Here is a 21,016-nt window from a genome sequence, read left to right as displayed (position 1 = left end):
GCCTTTATCTAGAAGTTATAATCATGCAGATATGTGCACTAAGAATATGAATGCATTCGGAATTTGATATATAAAAACTACATACAGTTTCATAACTTTATTTATTTACTCGAATTCAATGTCCAAAAGGGTATCATCAGCTCAGTATAGTGTACTGCTGTACCTACATACAATTATTAATGTGATAATTGTTCTATCAACTTACTATTCATAAAATGATAATTTAGACAAAACAGTAAAGTTTTTCCATTATACCGGCAAAAGTATCTTAAGCCAGATTCGGCCCAATTTGATTTTGATTTTGATTGTTTATAAGGGTATTAATTGGAGACCCCCTTATGAATCTGATTAAAGTAAAACTATTATATCCTTCATAACTTTTTTCATTGATAAATTTCCATTGACAAAATATCAACATTTAATAAGCATTATTTATCATTGGAAATCGTAGACGCAAAAATGAAACTCTCCATCTCCAATTCATTAGCTATTTAAAGAGTTGTCTCCCTTTTAAACACAGATGGATCAATTCATACAAATCCTATTCACAAATACGAAGTCGGAATCTGATATTACTTTTTGAGTGAACGCGGTGATTATGGATGATATCTTATATCTTTCATGAATGTGACCTACCGAATTAGACTATTTACCGGATTTGTTATAACATGAGCAACACGACGGGTGCCACATGTGGAGCAGGATCTGCTTTCCCTTCCGGAGCACCTAAGATCAGCCCCAGTTTTGGTGGGGTTGTGATGCTTATTCTTTAGATTTCTATTTTATGTAATGCGTAATATTGTTTGTCTGTTTTTCTTTTTCATTTTTAGCCATGGCGTTGTCAGTTTATTTTCGATTTATGAGTTTGACTGTCCCTCTGGTATCTTTCGTCCCTCTTTTATACCGTGTTTATTAATTCAAGCTGTAATTTGTTTTCTTTTTCTTTCAAAATTCTCTGCTTACGGAAATCATTCAATGACTAAATCTTTAAATTAAAGTTATGAAAATTTGACGTATCAGCTAAAATACAAATCATATTTCAATTATTGCATACGTTCGAAAGTACAAACATATTAATTTCTTTTTAAACAATAAAGAGACATCAATTCTTAAATTACAGATCTAATATGGAACTCACCTGTGTACTTTGCTATGACGACTGCCAGAATTATACAGATAAACAAAACGAGTATAACTGCTATAATGACTTTCACTAGAGAAAAACGTCTTTTCTTTGCCGTTGATCTGTTGGATTGCTGATTTTCTGTTTTCTTCAAGGGTATAGTCTCAGCATGGTATTTTGATTCATCTTCTTGAGCATTTAACTCTTGTATAGTACAGTTTGATAGGTTCGTCTCCTCATTGACATTGTCAGACCTACTTATATCATTTGATTGATGGCTAATGATCACACTCTGGTCTTTTTCTTTTACTTCACTTACAGGATTAAAGTTCATTTTACTAGAGTTATCATTTACATTGATAGTTTTGGATTCTGTTCTATCCATATTCGCAGTTTATGTTTTGTTAAGAATTGAAATTCCTATACTATTGAAATAGTCAACTAAATCTTATAATAATATAGCAAATTAAAACTGAACAACATTTAAATGTGTTACTTCATCGCCGATAAACACAAACCTTTTCGGTAGGGTGATACATATCTTTTTTTTCATTTTTGTAAGTTTGTTCTCATTAAAATATATTATGTGAATAAAACCACAAAGAACACCTATTCACCTGGTTCTACAGCTTTAGTTGAAAAACAGGTTAGACTAGATAATTATTTTTAAAACTGTTTAAGGTTAAAACGACATGTATCTAGCTGACTGGAACAGTCGTTGACTGAACTATAATAATATAGTTATAACAGAAAATAAGATGAGATAAACAATCGGTTAAAATATTTAGAGTTCCGAATCCCATACTTAAACTTCATGTAACATTGTAATATTTTATTCGTGCAATTTTTCATTAATAAATACTGTTTAAACTAAACTATTTTTGTCATTTTAAACAGCTACTTTTACTCTCCGGTTAGTATGCACTATACTTAAACCTAAAAATATGATCAAGTTCTCGTCCGGTGCGCTTAATATCGCGAGATTTGAATGATCATATATTGTACTTAGGTGTTTTTTTCTTCTTCTTCTTCTTCTTAAGGATGTTTGCTCCCCCATTTTTTGACTTTTTGCCAGATTTTCGGAATCCTCTGGTTTTATCTGAGCGTCACTGATGAGTCTAATGTAGACGAAACGCGCGTCTGGCGTATAAAATTATAATCCTGGTACTTTTGATAACTATTTATCTATGTATTGTCATTAAAAAAACTTGCCCACTAACCCCTACTTTTCTTTTGATAATTTTATAACATATAATTTAAAAAGCCATATTTAAAAATCTTATGAAATCCTTGTTATTTTTTCATAGTTTTTTAAACAAAAAAAGTGCCAATGTTAAGTGAAAGAAAAATCTAGAGAGAATTATTTCCCGCCAAATTTTCAGCGGCTTATATCTCGAAATCAAGCACAAGGACCCTCCATTTTTTTCTGCTTTTTTAGTTTCTTTATTCATATACTTTGAATTTAAAACAGTCTTTTAAAAAGCTTGTTATTTTTAAATAGAGTAGCGAACATCCTTAAAGAAGCTAAATATGATAAGAAAATTTTCCCTTATCCTGTATTTGTTTCATTTACAGGGTTAAGTGGAAAGTTGTTACGGAACCTTATAATATAATTATCGGTAATCCAAAATATGTACATACAATCACATGTGTTTACTGTAAAAGATAGGATTTCCAATTTCACTTTTGTGTTGTAACGATTTAGGTTACATCCTGTTTGTACTTTTGGAACTATTTCAATTTTTTTACAATATCTATCAAAGCTGCAACTTCTGACAGCTTTTGGCATTTATAATTTGGTCATCAGTTCGGAAGTTTGCCAAAATTCATCATTGATTAAACCTTAACGTACACATATATACGAATCTATGAGACTATGAATTTTTGCAATGATATGTCAACTTTTAGAAAATGGCTCCAGTTTGGATTACCTTTGGTGGAAATCGGTCTTATTTCTTTCTGATTTATCTATGGGTGAGATTCTCAGTCTATTCGTGAACACCAATGATCAAATAACAGTAGTAAAAGTGGAAAAATATATAATACGATTCGCAATGCGATAAATGTTATAAAGTGTCTTATGCATATAACACAATACAAATCGTAACTGTACATCTAGTCTTGTCGATAGATTGCACTTTGTAAATACAGCTGTTTCATTAACTACACCTCTTTTGTGGATTCATTTGATATTCATACGTATTTTGTTTTGCCTATCTACTGGCTCCCAGATATGATCTTTATGTCTCATCTCGAAGAGAAATAACTAGAGACTGTTCCCAGTATCAATACATATGGAAAATGGCCAAATTGAATTCTGAAGGAAAACCCAAAGTAAATGGAGGGGTTATACAAAACTTTAGTATCAAAGTCTTCAAAGTTTGAGTCATATAAAGGTTAAAAATATGCCGCAGAGCCCTATTTTTTGACCCCAGAAAAACATAGCAGTGAATATAACATTATATTACGTCATTTTTAATATTGCGCATTAAAGACTCCAATGTGTTTGCGTAGCTCGACGAGGACAGACGTAGTTTGTCTTGATTAATGAAATAATTTATCTAATCAATTTTGTCAACGAAGTTAAACATAAATCGTTGTTGATTCAATTATTTTATATTTTTACTACATCTACCAGAAGTGGGCTACATTGCCGATGGCATGGATGAGAGCCCATATAATGAAATGACCAAAGATGAGTTGAACCCTAGACCCGGTAATTGTGACGGATTGGTTATTGTCAAAACAAACCAGCTGATATGGGATTTGATCTCCCCTTTTGCTCAGACGTGTGACAAGAAAATGCAAAACATAGAAAGATCAGTTGTAAAAACTACAGTCTTGATTAGTAAGACCGTAAATAAAGTAGCAAACACAGACAATGTAACAAATGAATTTAGTGAAGTAATTCATGAATGCAATGATGATTTAGCATTACTAGGTCACACTAATAGACAAATCAATCTTGCAAGAAGAGATTTGATTAAATATGAGTTGAATAATAAGTACACTCATATGTGTGCACAACTCACAACCTTATACCAACTTTCTCTTCGGAGATGATGTATCTAAAGTAGCCAAATATATAGAAGACTGCTCTAGGATAGCAAATCGTATTCACTTTTGACATGGAACTTCAAGGTCTAGAGGACGGTTTGGTATAGGTGGTAGAGGCAGATTTAGCCGTGGAAGAGGTAGAGGACGTGGTATTGGTAGAGGTTCTTATGAAAGCCATTCATGTCAAGATTTTGCCAATACCAGTAATGACTCTGGAGCACAAAACTATCCAAGTAGAGGGGGGTTAAGAGGGTTCAGAAAAATGTAAATAACCAAGAAAAAAAATGAGGTTAGTACATTAAATGAGTTTGAGGCAGGAAGATTGAAATATTTTATCAATGAGTGGAAAAAATTGACGTCTGATGACAAAATTTTAGATATTGTAGAAAATTATCATGTAGAACAGGAAAATGACGAATTTTTGGTTGAAATAAAGGCAACAGTAGTATGCCGCTGTTCGAAACTCATAAATCGATAGAAAAAAAAAAAAAAAATCCGGGTTACAAACTTAATTCGAAAACTCGACTAGTTATCAGTGCAATTTTAATGCAAAAGAAACTTTAATTATACAGAAGGAAATACAAAATCTATTAGACATTAAAGTTCTTGTAGAAGTTTCTTATCAAAAGGAACAGTTTTTGTCACCTATGTTTTGAAGACCCAAACCAAATGAGGAATAAAAAATAATAATACTTAATTTGAAAAGATTTAATAAATTTGTTCCATACCATCATTTTAAAATGGACACTTTTGAAATTGCACTTAGACTAGTGAATAAAAACACGTACATGGCTAGTGTCGATTTGAGACGCATATTATAGTGTGCCAGTAGCACAAGACCATAAAAAATACTTGAGATTTTCATGGGACGATATAATATTTCAATTTACCTGCTTACCAAATGGGCTAGCTTCTGCACCAAGATATTTTACAAAAATTATGAAACCAGTTTATTCCAGGTTGAGAAATTTAGGTTATACTAATGCTGGCTATATTGATGATAGCCTGCTATGTGGTGATACACATAAAGAATGTAAAGATAATGTCCAAGAAACAATTTCACTTATGGAAAGCTTAGGTTTTATGATTCATCCTGAAAAATCAGTATTTGAACCATCTAAAAAGATTACATTTTTAAGAAATATTATAGATTCTGAAGAAATGATTGTTACTTTGCCACTTGGTAAAAAAGAACACATTGCATTGTTCATGGAAGGTGTAATTTACAGATTTTAACTGTTGATTTTCCCCTATTACTCTTTGTTAAATTTCCACTTTCAAAAAGTTGTGCAGAATTCATATTTGTTTCAAATATAGAAATACCTGGCATAGCATTAGTAAAGTTGTATCTTGTCCAGTACAATAGAAAAAAAATCATATAACATTGCCGCGATTTCATTTAAGAAAAATAACCATCATTTGAAGTTAACCATCAATTTCTCCCTTTTTTTAACCTTTGTACAAGCTTTAGGTGGCACGGTAGACATAAAGTATTTCCTGGCCCACAAGGGATAATCATAGCCTTTTTAGAAATTTCACCACTTTCTAACACTGCCTCTATCCCTCAGTGCTTATTTTAAGTCAGTTGTGTTATGCCCTATGATGTATGTTTGTCTGTTTGTCCTTTTCATTTTTAGCCATGGATTTGTCAGTTTATTGTTGATTTATAAGTTTGACTGTCCCTCTGGTATCTTTCGTCCCTCTTTTACACAGTTTTGGGTCAGTGCTTGATCCAAATTATTGGCTCATTGACTAATTACGTCTGTTTAGGTTGCTCATACAATTTTGTTTGTTGTCAATATAACAGAAGTATTATAAAAACAATTGCCATGCAAGAGGGAGATTAGGCTCATTCGCTTATTTCGATTATGGTCTAGCGTTTCGTGTGTCAAATATAGGGAGCTAGAATTATTTGCTGTAGAGAGAACACTTCCGTGTTTCGATGTCTTGAAAATCGTTACTATTATTTAAAATATCCAGAAAGAAGTTGTGAGATTTTTATATACGTAACTTTTTAAATCATTAACAAATGGTTGAAATAATGAAAACTATAAGCAACGTCATTGTTTTTGTAATAAAAATGTTATTAATTTTAAGTAAGCTTTTAAAAAACAAACTTTTAAATTAGCTGCCTAAATTGTTAAACAAAATTGTCATTCCAAATGTATTACATTGTCTAATATTTTGTTTGCATAAATTCAGGGGAGGTAACAAATTGCATCGTTCACGAATGATGTTATTTACAAATTTTTGAGGCATTCATGAAACTATATATAAACTTGACCCTTTATAATACTATTCAAAATGTCAAAATATTTTTGTAGGTAATCTATACCACAAAAATTAAATTAATATATATGATTTTCAGGTAGCAAAAAGGGGCAGTTTTTCTGTCAATTTTGCATGCCAAGAAATTAACCCGTTGAAATTCTCCAAATACCCATGGAGCAAATTACACATGACCATTACATGGATGATTAATATTGACCATTTGGTATATTGCCGTATTCTAAACGACAAGTACATGAAGGTCATAAATTAATTTGTTGAATGAAATCAAATTTTTAACTTCTAATGGGTGCCGTAGGAGGTCGACCGGAATTTTTAACGATGATTTCTTGCATAGGCGGATCCAGGGGGGGGGCCCTGGGGGGCCCGGGCCCCCCCTTTTGTGGGAAAAATTTGGTTGATTATATAGGGAATCATTGAAGCATGACTGGAGCGGGCCCCCTCTTAGGTCAGTCAACGGGCCCCCCCTTAGGAAAAGTTCTGGATCCGCCACTGAAAGAGCATGTAACAGATAGAAAACTCAGGGTAAGAATTCATAGAACAGAAAAAGGGACAGTGGCAAATATTTCGTGTATATTTCGAACACAGAGAGGAGTACCCCGGCACCCTTTGCCAAAAAAAAAAAAAAAAAAAAAAACCCAAAAGCTTCATTTTCTTCTATGTACTATCGGACTTTAATGTTTTGAAGTGTATTTTTACTTTCCATTTTAGGTATTCATTCTCATGTAAGCTCCGCGTTGTAAAACTCACGTGATACAGGAATCTAGTATCTTGGAGTTTGGCTTTTTCTTTCTTTACGGGAGGGGACTCCCAGCAAACAACATGCATGTGTATAACGTACGGCATTGTAGATTTTCTTATTAAGGGTGATCATTAGTATGGACTTTTTGAGACAGAATTTTCTTACAATTTGCCAAAATGAAGATTTTACTATGCTTTTCTCAAAAAATATAATGAAAAGTATGGGTCACCGTGCTATTTTTCATGCTATGAGTCGTTGAAAATTGCATAAAGAAAAAATGGTGTCACCGAACTTGTTTCCTTGCTACAAGTTAAAATAAAAAAATTCCCCATTAGTCTAATATAATTTTTTTTACTAAAAAGGTTATCTCCCCTTAAATGGTTCATTTGAAAAAATGTTTTTAAAAACAAAAATAAATGATATTTGTTTATTAATGTTGGATAATAAAATAAATCACCAAGTTTTCTTTATATGAATAAACAGTCTAACTATCAATAAATTGCAAATCTGTGTCCCAATTTGCAGATTTTGGCAAATAACTAGACCGAATTTGTACTATGATTGTGCAATGTAAGATGGCGATATACCATGAATTCACCGTAAACAAAGAATGCTGTCCGGTACATCACTGGTGGTAAGTGGTATGATTTTATAAATGCTGGAATTGTTCAAGTAAAAGATATATGTTATGAAGTTATAGAGGGGTTTTTACCAGAAATGGCTATAGTTGAGATGATACAAAATGTAACTAATCATTGTGATATTAACAGTACTAGAACACACCCGCGAAATCGCGGGCATTCAGAGCGTAGTTTAAAGTATCAGTATGTAAAGTGTTGTTGGAAGAATTTTGTTAAATACAGAATGACTGGAGAATTTCAGCAAAAGTATCATAAGTCATAGGTTATTGGGGACAGGAAAATGTTTTTTTTTACCCTCCACCTTTATTTCCAAAGTTCCCAATTTTTGGTTTTCTATCAATTTCAATATGAACATACATTTAGTATGTTATGAACATTTATTTAAGTAAGGAGCCTGTAATTCAGTGGTTGTCGTTTGTTTATGTGTTACATATTTGTTTTTCGTTCATTTTTTGTATATAAATAAGGCCTCTAGTTTTCTAGTTTGCATTGTTTTACATTGTCATTTCGGGACCTTTTGAAGCTGAGTATGCGGTATGGGCTTTGCTCTTTGTTGAAGGCCGTACAGTAACCTATAATTGTTAATTTCTGTGTCATTTTGGTCTCTTGTGGAGAGTTGTCTCAACATGGCAATCATCATACCACATCTTCTTTTTTTTTGTAATCAATGAATTTTGTAAAAGATTTAATGACTGGAGAATTTCAGAAAAAGTATCAAAAGTTCACATGAATAATTTTAGCGCTTATCTGTATATTATGAACATTCATTACTATATAGAGGGGGGATAGGAGGGGTCTTGATCCCGAAATCCCGGACTTGAAAAAACGAAATCCCGAGGTCCCGAATTTAAATAAAGCAAATCCCGACATCCCGAAATCCGAAAAAAAGGATTCCCGGATCCCTAAAGGGTCAATCCCAAAATCCCGAGCTTAAAAACACCCGATCCCGGAGTCCCGATAAAGGTCCTATCCCCCCTCTATATAAATAAAGCGTATTTACTTTCAATTCTAAGTTTACTAATCGATCCATGGTGATCATTGATATAGTATACAGACCCTCTCTATTTAATAAACTCTGTGACTGCCGTGAATAGTAAACTTGTAAATGATAGCAGATAAAATACTGAAAATACACTTTATTCGTAGTATATATGTATGTTCAAAGTATACAGAAAAACGCAAACCGGAAGTCTAATCTGACTTAAAATTTCGTACAATGACGGGACAATACCCGGATGCCTTTTTTCTCGTTTTTCTCCTAAAATAACTCAATCTGAATAATCATATGAATGGATGACAAATGCGACTATGCACTGTACCTATAGGACACAGAGGCGTGTTGATTAATTTATTGTGGAAAGAAGAGAAGCGACACCAAAAATGAGGTCTTCTCGTTTAATAGTATAGATTGCAAAAAGATATAATACTTTAAAAGTTGTATTGCCTAAAGAATGGACAGAAATTATTCATAAAAATATTCATAGGAGAAATGTTTCTCGCTCTATAAATATTAATGTCATTTTCAAAGATAAATTGTCAGAGTTTTCTATGTGTTCGACAAAAGAACTGTATTTGTTACTTACTAGTAAACTATGTCAGCATCCTATTTGCTATAAAAAGTGGACAGAAGTTTTTGAGATTGAAGCCTCGGTCACACCTTACCGGATAGCTCGAACGGACGCCTAACGGATAACTTTTTTTCAATCCGTTCATGTCCGTTAGACGTCCGTTCTTATCCGTTATGCGTCCGTCCATATCCGTTGCATGTCCGTTAAGCGTCCGTTTTATCCGTTGACGTCCGTTCTGTCCGGTGGAAAATTTTGAGCATGTTCAAAACTTTGAACGGACGTCCAACGGATAAAATGTCCGTTGAACGTCCGTTAGGCGTCCGGTAGGCGTCCGTTTTGTACGGTACTCGTCCGTTTTGTATCCGTTACGTGTCCGTTATGCATCCGTTGGAGATCCGGTAGACCAATTCACCAACGGACGTCTACCGGACGGCCAACGGACGCCTAACGGACGCCTAACGGATAAAACGGATGTGAAACGGACGTTAACGGAAGGATAACGGATAAAACGGATGCCTACCGGATGTAAAACGGACAAATGCCAATTGAAATTTCTCATGGTTTATTGCCTGTAATTTTTAGATGGTTTATTGCCTTTAATTTTCAGATTATTTTGTTCATCCGTTTTATCCGTTACGCTTCCGTTAGGTGTCCGTTTTATCCGGTACTCGTCCGTTGGATGTACGTTCGACGTCCGTTCTGTCCGGTACGTATCCGTTTCACGTACGTTCAAGGTCCGTTTTGTGTCCGTTAGGCGTTCGTTACATGTCCGTTGGTACACCAACGGACTCCCAACGGATAAAAAAATTGTCAACGGATAACTTTTTTTTTATCCGTTAGGCGTCCGTTAGAGCTATCCGGTAAGGTGTGACCGAGGCTTGAAGAGAATGATCTTTGTAAAGTATGGAAAAACGTTAATTTCTATTGGAAACCATCTATTTTAATGGATCTAGATTTCAAAATAGCACATTATTGTATTTTCACAAATTCTAAACTTATGACTATGAAACTTATAAATTACAATGTATGTGATGTATGTGAAAAGGAAGTAGAAAATATCACTCATTTATTTCTATTATGTTCTGAATTAGTAGAATTTCATCTGTTTATGCAACAGAAGTTGTCAGTTTTATTTGATAATGTTGATTCTGACAAAATTGATAATTTAGTGTATGAAGAGGTATTTATGTTTGGTTTATTTGGATCTATCAAAGGCGTAAATGTAAGTTTTGTCAATTTCATGTTATCTGTAGCGAGATATTGTATCTTCAGAAGAAGGAATTTACTTAAAAATTTAAACAGTAATGTTGATCTTATTAGACTATTTAAATACACTGTAAAACATTATATAACTTACCTGTATGAATATTTAAGTGATGCAAAATGTATGAGAAATGTTTTTGAGAAACACTTTTAAAAAAATAATATTCTGGTACAAGAAACCGAAGGTGTCATAACATTTAATTTCTAATTATTGTGCTGATTATATATATGTGATTATACTTAAAACATTGCTTTGTGATATTTTTGTGTAATATGTAATATATCTGTTGTATATATATGTTGAAGAATTGAATAAAGATAAAAATAAAAAACATCACTGGTGGTAAGCGGATGGTCGTAACTTGAAGTTACGACCATCCGAAGATGGGAGACAACTCAAGGGATACATTCTTCTTTTCCGATTTTCATGCAGTAAAAAATGTTTCAGTAAAACTGCTTGTCTCATACATACTAATCGTGAGTGCGTTGATATTGAAACAAAATTTGATGCATAAAAAACATTCCAATTTTCGTAAAATGGTCATTCAATAATTCGAGCATGATGGTCGTAACTTAAAATTGTGATGGTCGTAACTCTTTATTAAATAGGACCTAATAAGACAAGTCAATAGTTTTAAACGTGTCTTTTGTCATATGAATATATTATATGATATATTTGTGAAGTTGATTTCACTAAATGATAAAAACTAAAAGAGGTGAAGAGAGGAAACCTGTAAAGTGCGAAAGGAAAGAAAATTGGAACGAATCGAAAAAAAAAAAACCCAATACAAAATGAAATGACCAGTCACTGTTACTTAAAATATAATGTATAAAATCAACCAAGAGGCAACTAATTATAAGCTGTTAAGTTTAATAACAATATAAATTCTCAAAAGTGGAGAATTCATTTTAACACACAGCTCTGGTTATGATCATTCTTAGTTACGAATTAAGAAAAGGCGATTTTAACAAATTTGACATCACATGAAATAACAGTATCCTGATTTATTTTCTTTATATTTTGCATGTATTGAAAAGATAAACTTTTTAAAAACTAGTATGTACCTACTAGGTGGAATTTAAAAGAAAAATATACAATTTAAAATTGATACTTTAAGTCGAAAGAGCATAAGTAAGGAGTCAAAATAATGTTATGGGGATCGTTATCGAGACAAGACCATATCCGCGAATTCGCAGGTCCGTAATCGAATTAAACAACATACATCTTATTCTTAGCCTGGATTTTGAGAAGTCGTATTGTCATTTGGTATATAGTCAAGCTGATTATAAGGTGCAAATTCGAAGTTCAGGTATAATTATTACCCATGGTTTTAGAAAATTCTGAATACGCCTATTGGTACCATGCTATCCGTTATACATCTTTGTCTTTCTAATGGAAAATACCATGAACCCTGGACCACACGTTTTTTATTCCCAATTCATAAATGGAATGATGCATCCGATCTTAATAACTATCGAGGAATTACAATTACTGATTCAATGGGGAAGCCTTTTTAATAAGATACTTGATACACGTCTTTGTAAATCCTTAGATAAATATCATATCATTGATGAGAGCGAGCCAAATTGGGTTTACTAAAAAAAAAAAAAAAAAAAAAAAAAAAAAAAAAAAAAAAAAAAAAAAAAAAAAAAAAAAAAAAACACGACCATCTGACCATATGTTCATTCTAAAAACTATTATAAATAAGTATTGTAATACAAAAGAAGGTAGAATGTTTGCCTGCTTTGTTGATTTCCAGAAGGATTTTGATACTGTCATTCTCCCAGGGATAAAACTTAAGCTATTGAATATAGTTAGAGAGTATGGTAAGAGATCTCTTTAGAACTAAAGTTGGAGTAAAACAGGGAGACAATTTGAGTCCAAATTTGTTTAAAATTTTTATAAATGAACTTCCTGATTTTATTAAAAGTTCCCCTGATCCAGCTGTTGTTTATTCACGACCAGCCAATCCTTACTATACATATTCTGATGATCTTGCCATTTTTTCAACTTCAGCAAAAGGACTTCAAAGTAAACTTGATGGATTAAGATCGGTGTTTGAAAATTAATCCCAATAAAACTAAGCCATAGTATTTAACAAGACAGGCAGACATATCAAACATGATTTTTATTTTAATAACAGGCGTTAAAAGCCTACCATAAGCTACGCAAGGACTTTCTGTCACTGAATCCAAGTTTAAAAAACAGCCTTCATGTTTTTGAGCATACAATAAAACCTATTCTCTTATATAGTACTAAAATTTGGGGATATTTCAACCCTTTCAAAAAAAAAAAAAAAAAAAAAAAAAAAAACTATGACTACAAATGTAGATCACTACAGGCTTATCCTAAGATTCTTTCAGAAAGACTACGCATTGAATTTTGTAAACATTTACTTGGTATTACCAAAAGAGAAACACATTTTGCCAATCTTTCTTAACTCGGTAGATTCACTCTGTATTTTGTCATTGCAAAGTCTATGATCAGATACTGGCACAGGCTTGACAATTTGGGATCATCTTTCCACTACCAGAGGAGGCATATTTAGAGTCAAAATTACCTACACGAGTTAAAAAAAATTCCTTCACAGTATGGATCCTTAAACTTCTTTCTAAAGAATATTAAAGGGGTCAGCAATTTACATTGTTTATTATATGCTGATGATAATGTATTTTTTTTTTGAATTTCAGCAAAAGGACTTCAGCAAACAGTATTCATACATAGCTTGTAGCCAGATAATATTTAAAAGATAGATCTTTATGCTTCAACTCAGCGTGCTGGTCTTTTAAATCTGAGTACATTCATACAATATAAACATATAACATAAATATTATTTTCAACCTGCATATGTATGTGATAGTTGCCGCAGTACATTTAGTTCTACCTTGTAATATTATCTTAGCTACAAGGCTGGCTATAAACTACTAATATTTGATCTTACTCTTGAATTCAAAGCTTGTATCATTGTAAACTATATACCTGCATTTATGTATGTAATATTTGCCGCAGTACATTTAGTTCTACCTTGTAATATTATCCTGGCTACAAGCCTGTCTACAAACTACTGACATTTGATCTTACTCTTAAATTCAACGCGTGTAGCATTGTAAAATATCTCAACCTTATTCATACTTTCTAGGTTAACACAATGTTCATGGCGACACCATGGATTAAGTTTTTATTCTGAACCAATACTTAGAACAATTATCAATGATATACCGCAAGATCGTCATGCAATCGATAAAAAATAAAGACAACACGATAAAAACACCAGACATTTGTGGATTTTAAATTATTCACGATTCACCAAAAGCCGAATATTTGAAAGCCAATGGTTTATAAAAACTGCAATAGCTGATTAAAAATTAAAGAAGATTGTTCAAAATTGTACGTTCAGTAATTTCATCTGCCGACATGATTGCAGGAAATAAAAAGTCGTAAATAAAAAAAAAAAATCTGAAAGCAAATATTCAACAACTTTATGCCTCAACGTACAGTAAAAAAATATTAATACTCAACCCTAACATACTATTTGGCTTAATGCGAGTTGATTAGTTTTTACTGTTTCTCCTAAATGATGGTCGTTTGGAACATATCAAAAATGTATGATTGATAATTCTTTAACTTAATTTCTGCATACCATTATCAGAGTAACAAATGAAATAATATTTTTTGTAGTAAACTTTATATAACAACTGAGTTTATTAACATGGTTATGCATGTGCACAGTACTTTTAAAATAGCTTGATAAAAGTTCGTCTAAATACTTGAGTTACGGTCATTTTTCAAAGTTACGACCATCTTGTGTCGGTTACGACCATCATCCAAAATACTATAGTTGACATTACGACCATCACAAGTTAAAGTTACGACCATCATGCTCGAATTTTTGAATGACTATTTTACGAAAATTGGAATGATTTTATGTGTCAAATTTGGTTTCAATAAGAATGCACTCACGATATGTGTATATGAGACAAGCGGTTTGACTCAAATGAACCTTTTACTGCACGAAAATCGGAAAAGAAAAAAACTTATCCCTAGAGTTGTCTCCCATATTCAGATGGTCATGACTTAAAAGTTACGACCATCCGCTTACCACCAGTGGTACATGAAGAAATCGGATAGTAAACAAGGTTTTAATTAATCCGGAAACCTTAATTCGAGGGTTAAAAATAGAGAACAAAACAAAGCATAAAACCAAAGGGAATATTCTTGTCTTATGAAAGATGTTTTTTCATTTAATCAAAAGAGAGAAAAACCAATGTAATGGTCTTTCTTCCTTTCTTCCATGCCAAGACATACCAAGAAATCCTCGCTTAAAATTCCGGTCGACTTCCTACGGCACCCATTAGTATAGTACTGTAGTTAAAGTTTTGATTTCATTCAACAAATTAATTCATGTCCTTCATGTACGTGACGTTTAGAATACGGCAATATACCAAATGGTCAATATTAATCATCCATGTAATGGTCATGTGTAATTTGCTCCATGGGTATTTGGAGAATTTCAACGGAGGCAATTTCTTAGCATAAGAGAAAAGAAGAAATACCATTCACAATTTGTCTTACATTGTTTTTTCTCTCTTTTAATTAAATAAAAAAATCTTTCAAATGTAGAGTTCATAAGGTAAGAATAATCTCTTTGGACCCCCCCTTTTTTTGCTTTGTTTTGTGTTCTCCCTTTTCAAAATGGTCTTACAGAATCCAGAATGTATATATTTTTTTACGTACAAGACATTTCTATATATATAAGGGTAGAAGTTCACAACCAATAGTCCAAAATTATTGAATAAATGAATGCTCCCTGATTCGCGTTACGGAATGTCAAGTTAGGTCATTTTTCGTCCGTTCGTAGGATGTTGAGAAACCTCTATTTGGAGATTTTCAACGGAGGCAATTTCTTCATTTCAACAGAGGCAATTTCTTACCATGAAATTGCCTCCGTTGAAATTCTTCAAATTTGTATTACACATTATTACGAATCTATGGTTAATTTTTGTTTCACGGCAGTATTGAAGTTTGGGAGAAGGAATTAATTCCTTAAAAGTGTAAGAGTCATGTACTGAAGCCTGATTTTCTGGACACAAGCGATGGTAGGGACTCATTCTATGGTTGTTTTTGGTCTATGATAGTGATGGCAAGGTTTTATTTAGATCAGCTAGGGTGTGACCTTTATATTTATTTCGGTCCTTTGTTTCCTTTATTAATTCCCTATGAATATATAATAATGTTATAAAAAGCTTGTTATTTTGAAACTGAATAGCGCACTTCCTTAATATATATATTAAACCGTGCCATAATCTTAATTAATGGCCCTATATATGTGATACGGCGGATGGTAGTCATTTGTGGGGATTTTAGGTTTCACATTATTATATAAACACTACCTTTGTAATGTTGATTTTCAAATATCGATTCAAACTCATAAGTCGAAGGCCGGTGAAGAGTTCTTTATCTGAGTATATCATAATTATGTATGTCAAGTAAAGGTATTTATTGAAAAAGATTTTAACAAATATTTTATCAATATTAAAGCAAATTAATTGTTTGATTAAATAAAAAATTAATAATTTTTTTTTCATTCTTCTAATACATAATTTCTTGAAAAATCGTATCGAATTTTATCCCTTTTAAAAATGTTTAGCTAGAATGTAAGGGAGATAATATAGATGTGACTTTAATATGTTGATATGTGTATACACAATAAATGTATCACTTCTTATACTTATATCTTCTTAGGGAAGACAGTTCGATTTTTATAACGGGGAGTAGGGTAGGCAGATTTGGAAATAATATCAGTCTCACCTTATTACTGTATTTTGAATGGATGGGAGAAATGGTATTTTTCACGAATTTTCTAATACAGAGAAATTTTTTTCTCTACCAACTAGTTAGTACAAATAATTATGACAACTTGGAAGGTTATTTTAAATTTTTGCTTTGACGCCTTCATGTTAGGTGTCAAAGAAAAATACATACAAATGTGATATAGCATTTTTTAAGATGTCATAATTTTGGACTACCAACTAGTGTGCTAGCATAAATGCCATTGCAGATAAAAAATATCATAAAACAAATTATCTAAAATTATCTTGACGTCCAAAGACTTCTATGTAGACTTTTCGTTAAGATGGACACACAGAAAACGTGGTTCTAAACAATTTAAACAAATATATTGATCCCGAATTTAATGGGAAAAAAATATTCTGACTAAAATAATATTCTGAATCTATATTTTAACCATACCTTATAGTGTTATAATTTAATAGCAATAAAAACTAAAATCAAATTTTACACGACATAAACATACCCCTCCCTTTGAAGATAAATGATTGCTACTTAATATGAGAGTTCCGGATATTGTAGCAAACAAAATTTGCCGGTTTTTCACCACAAAAACTAGAGGTTGTTCTCTGGCTAATAAGTCACGGAGAGAAATCCCTTTTATTTACATAATCAGTGAAAAAAAAACATTTGGTAATGGATTTGAAAATAAAAGCTGGGATGGATTTTCACAGAACTCAGTTATGAAATATTCACTGAAGACTGTAGTAGTCAAGTTTAGCGTTTGATAACTCACTGATATTAATCATCTTTTTAAAAGTTTTCAGAAGGTTAAAATATCTAGGTAATATGATTTATCAAACGGATTTGCTTTAATATTCTGTTATTGCACTATCTGACCATAGTTGTTTATTTTTTGGTTTGCTTTTCTTGACGTTTTTTCTTTTAATTACACATGAATTTTCAGGTAAATTACATAAAATAGTTGTTAGTTTATTTGTTTCATCATCAACACCTCATTGATCTTACTGAAGTTTTTCATTTCATAGTCTAAAATATTTTTAAAACAATTTCATCTGATAAATGGTCAAGCAATTTTAGTTTAACTTTTGATTTTTGTGAGTCCCACTTAAATGATTCAGAGCTAGACCGATTTGAATTTCAAAGATATCAAAATTATATTCACGTTGCATACATTTCAACAAAAGTAAATTTTTACATAACCTGGTAAATAATCAATCTCATGAGTTTTAAAATATTCAACTGAGGAAAGGAGACTTTCACTTTCAAAAGCATAGTCTACAACACTTGAACCATTGTTTTTCATTCAAGTGAAGTTCCCCATTATATCACCAATATATCTACCATTTAATATACTTAGGCTTGACGTATAGATAAATCTAGTAAATTGATACCTTGTACGTTGATGACTTTGTCACAGCTATATATCTTTTAAAACAGTTATCTATTTTATATTCATCTGGTAATAGATTAGTTTGAGCAAAATTATTTGTGTCTGTCACGGTTGTCATCTTTAATATAGTAATTTATTACTAGTTTTAGAATTAAACTCTCCTAAAAGTACAATTTCCCCCTTTTTAGACTGAAAAATATTTCTTTCTTTTTCTAGATGTAATGACGAGAGGAACTAAACAGGAGGAATGTATACAGCACATATATATGTCATCAGACAAACCAAAGATATTTTTTATCGAGTATTAACCACGATAGTTTATTATTTATATTAGGTTAAACCCTGTTATATACTTTTTTTTTTTTTTTTTTATAAAATACTATTATGACCCCACCAATGTATATCTTTTTCCACGTTTATACTTTTTACGTAAAAAAACAATGCTCATAGTATTTTGCTCAGTGTTAAAGCCAGGAATGATATATTCTTTGGATTCGCCTTTCCAAGTTTCTAGTAAAATATTAATGTCTCTTTTAATTTGTTTTAAAAAGAACTCATCATTTGTTTTTCTCGCCTAAGCCATGTATATTTCATACAGATATGCTAATTTAAATGTTGTTTACAAGATTCATTTATATATAGTATGTAATATTTTTTCAATGTGCAGCAAAGAAGAGGATAACTGATACACATCAATGTATTGTATAAGATATAAAAAGAAGATTTTGAATGAATTCCAATGAGACCACTATCCACAAGAGACCAAATGATACAGAAATTAACAACTATAGGTCACGTACGGACTTCAACAATGAGCAAAGCTCATACCACATAGTTATAAAAGGCCCCGAAATGACAATGTAAAACATTTCAATCGAGAAAACTAACGGTCTAATTTAAGTACAAAAAATGAACGAAAAACAAATATGTAACACATAAACAAACAACAACCACTGAATTACAGACTCCTGATTTGGGACAGGCACCTACATACAGAATATGGCGAGGTTAAACATGGTAGCGGGATCATAGTTTGTTTAAAAAAATTCTTTTCTTTTTCATTTCATGTTAAACATGTTTATATTAATCTTATGATTTTTTTTAAAAACTAGTAATTGGATCATGTCAACATAATATAGAAAGAAAAATACAACAACAACAAAAAAACCCAAAAAACCCCAAACATATTAACACTACAGTATTCATGTTTTAGCTATACAAAGAAAGATAACTCTATTTGTTTCAGAAATTAAAATGTAATACAATTTATGAGCATGATTGTAAATTATTTTGCACATCTGTGTTGTTGAGTAAAAATATATCAAGACCCTATTTAGGTTAATGAAAACATTATGATAGCAGTATTAATAAAATGAATATTATTTTCAGTTCCTTTAGTTACATTGTGTACTACATTTGTACTAGTAAACACAATTTGTAAAAAAATCAAATGTAGATTCAAAGCAGAAATTCTATCCAACCAAGTCTCATGTTTATTCTATTGCTTGAATTGCCGTGATAGCTTTATAATAATTGTTGTGTTTGTCATATGAGGCACTTTGGGGATTTTTTTTTTCTCTTTCGTAAATATCATTGTAATTGTCATGATAAGCATTTTGATGATTTTCTCCTTCGTATCGACTTGGACGTTTGTAGAAGTGATTTGGACGTTTGTAGAAGTGATTTGGACGTTTGTAGAAGCGATTATGATTTTCTTTACGGAACTGTTGATTCCTTGAGTCAATTACTCCAAGCAGTGGGTTTACTACATGTTTTACATTTGTACGTATAGTGGGATACTATTGTTATGATTTAAATGGATGCCATCTCATAAAAGTGAAATTCTACAACATTTTCATGTTTGGCAAATTTAAAACCATATTCAGTGCATAACTCTGTAAGAATATGGTTACATTTTGTTCTTTTTGATTCATACTTTTTTGCTTGAATGTGCGTTTCTATAAATTAGCATTTAGAATGATGTTGGTCTCGTTGTATCTACTATTGCTCTTTCCATATGTTTAGCCACATCTTCAGGTGAACTATCTTCTAGGTATCCAACTGTGAACATTTATGACATTAAATATTTGAATTGAATTGAATTAAATTAATCAAGTTATTTCGAAAATTCTTTTCGTGATTGTAATACGGAAACGATTTGTATATGTGCACAGCTGTCAATATGGGAAATATTACCACAAATGTGCAGGGACACTATCATCTTTAGCTGTTATCTTTTTCAGGTGATGAACATTACATTTGTAATGCGTGTGTCCCAAATATCTATTCAACATCATAAGTCGAAGATTGAAAAATGGGTTTCACAGGAGTCTATGTCAAAGTTAGATGTATTAATTATTGGTATTATTTAAAGAGTATATTGGCAATTTTTTTTAATAAATATTACTGCAATCTATAATTCTTATATATATATATATTAAAAATTGAACTACTCATATGTTATTTTTCGTAACATAATTTTTTGAATGCGATTTCAGTAAATTCCTTTTACTATTTTATGCTATTTAATTAAGGGAGATAATTTAGAGGTTCATGTTTTCTGTTTGGAATCCCCGCTTGAAAAGAAAGAAATTGCCCGACTCTAAGATAATATATTCCTGCATCAAATTATTTACCACGTGGTGAGACGGGACATTGTCTTTTAACTTTTGTTTTTGTTTTTTGAACTAGCTCATGAGTAAACAAACACACGTCTTACGTTAACGGCATTTATTACCAGAGAGAAAGTAAACAAAAATGTGTTTCCGTAAATCACTTGTACAATAGCCTATTTGCCTATTCCCGTAATTGACCCTTTAATTAGAGATCCCTAATTTGGTTGTCTCCCTTATGACGGACATTATTTTGTATTTACAATGGAGAGCTAGCAGACAGACCAAATTTTATCTGTGTGTAATGTGAGTAATCTATAAGGTTTTTAAATCTTTTAATTACATTAATTTGTTTAGCTAAATACTTTTGACATCAGAAATTATTTTTCATGAAAAATTAGTTAAACCGCCGATACATCAATTTCAATTCATCATGCTTTGCATTGGCAAAAGGGAATCTCAGGGGCGGATGCAGGAATTTTCGAAAGGGGGGGTGCTAACCCAGGGCAAAGGGGGGGG

The sequence above is a fragment of the Mytilus galloprovincialis genome, chromosome 6, assembly GCF_965363235.1.
Source record: "Mytilus galloprovincialis chromosome 6, xbMytGall1.hap1.1, whole genome shotgun sequence".
Classification (NCBI taxonomy): Eukaryota; Metazoa; Mollusca; class Bivalvia; order Mytilida; family Mytilidae; genus Mytilus; species Mytilus galloprovincialis.
This window is presented reverse-complemented; position numbering follows the sequence as displayed.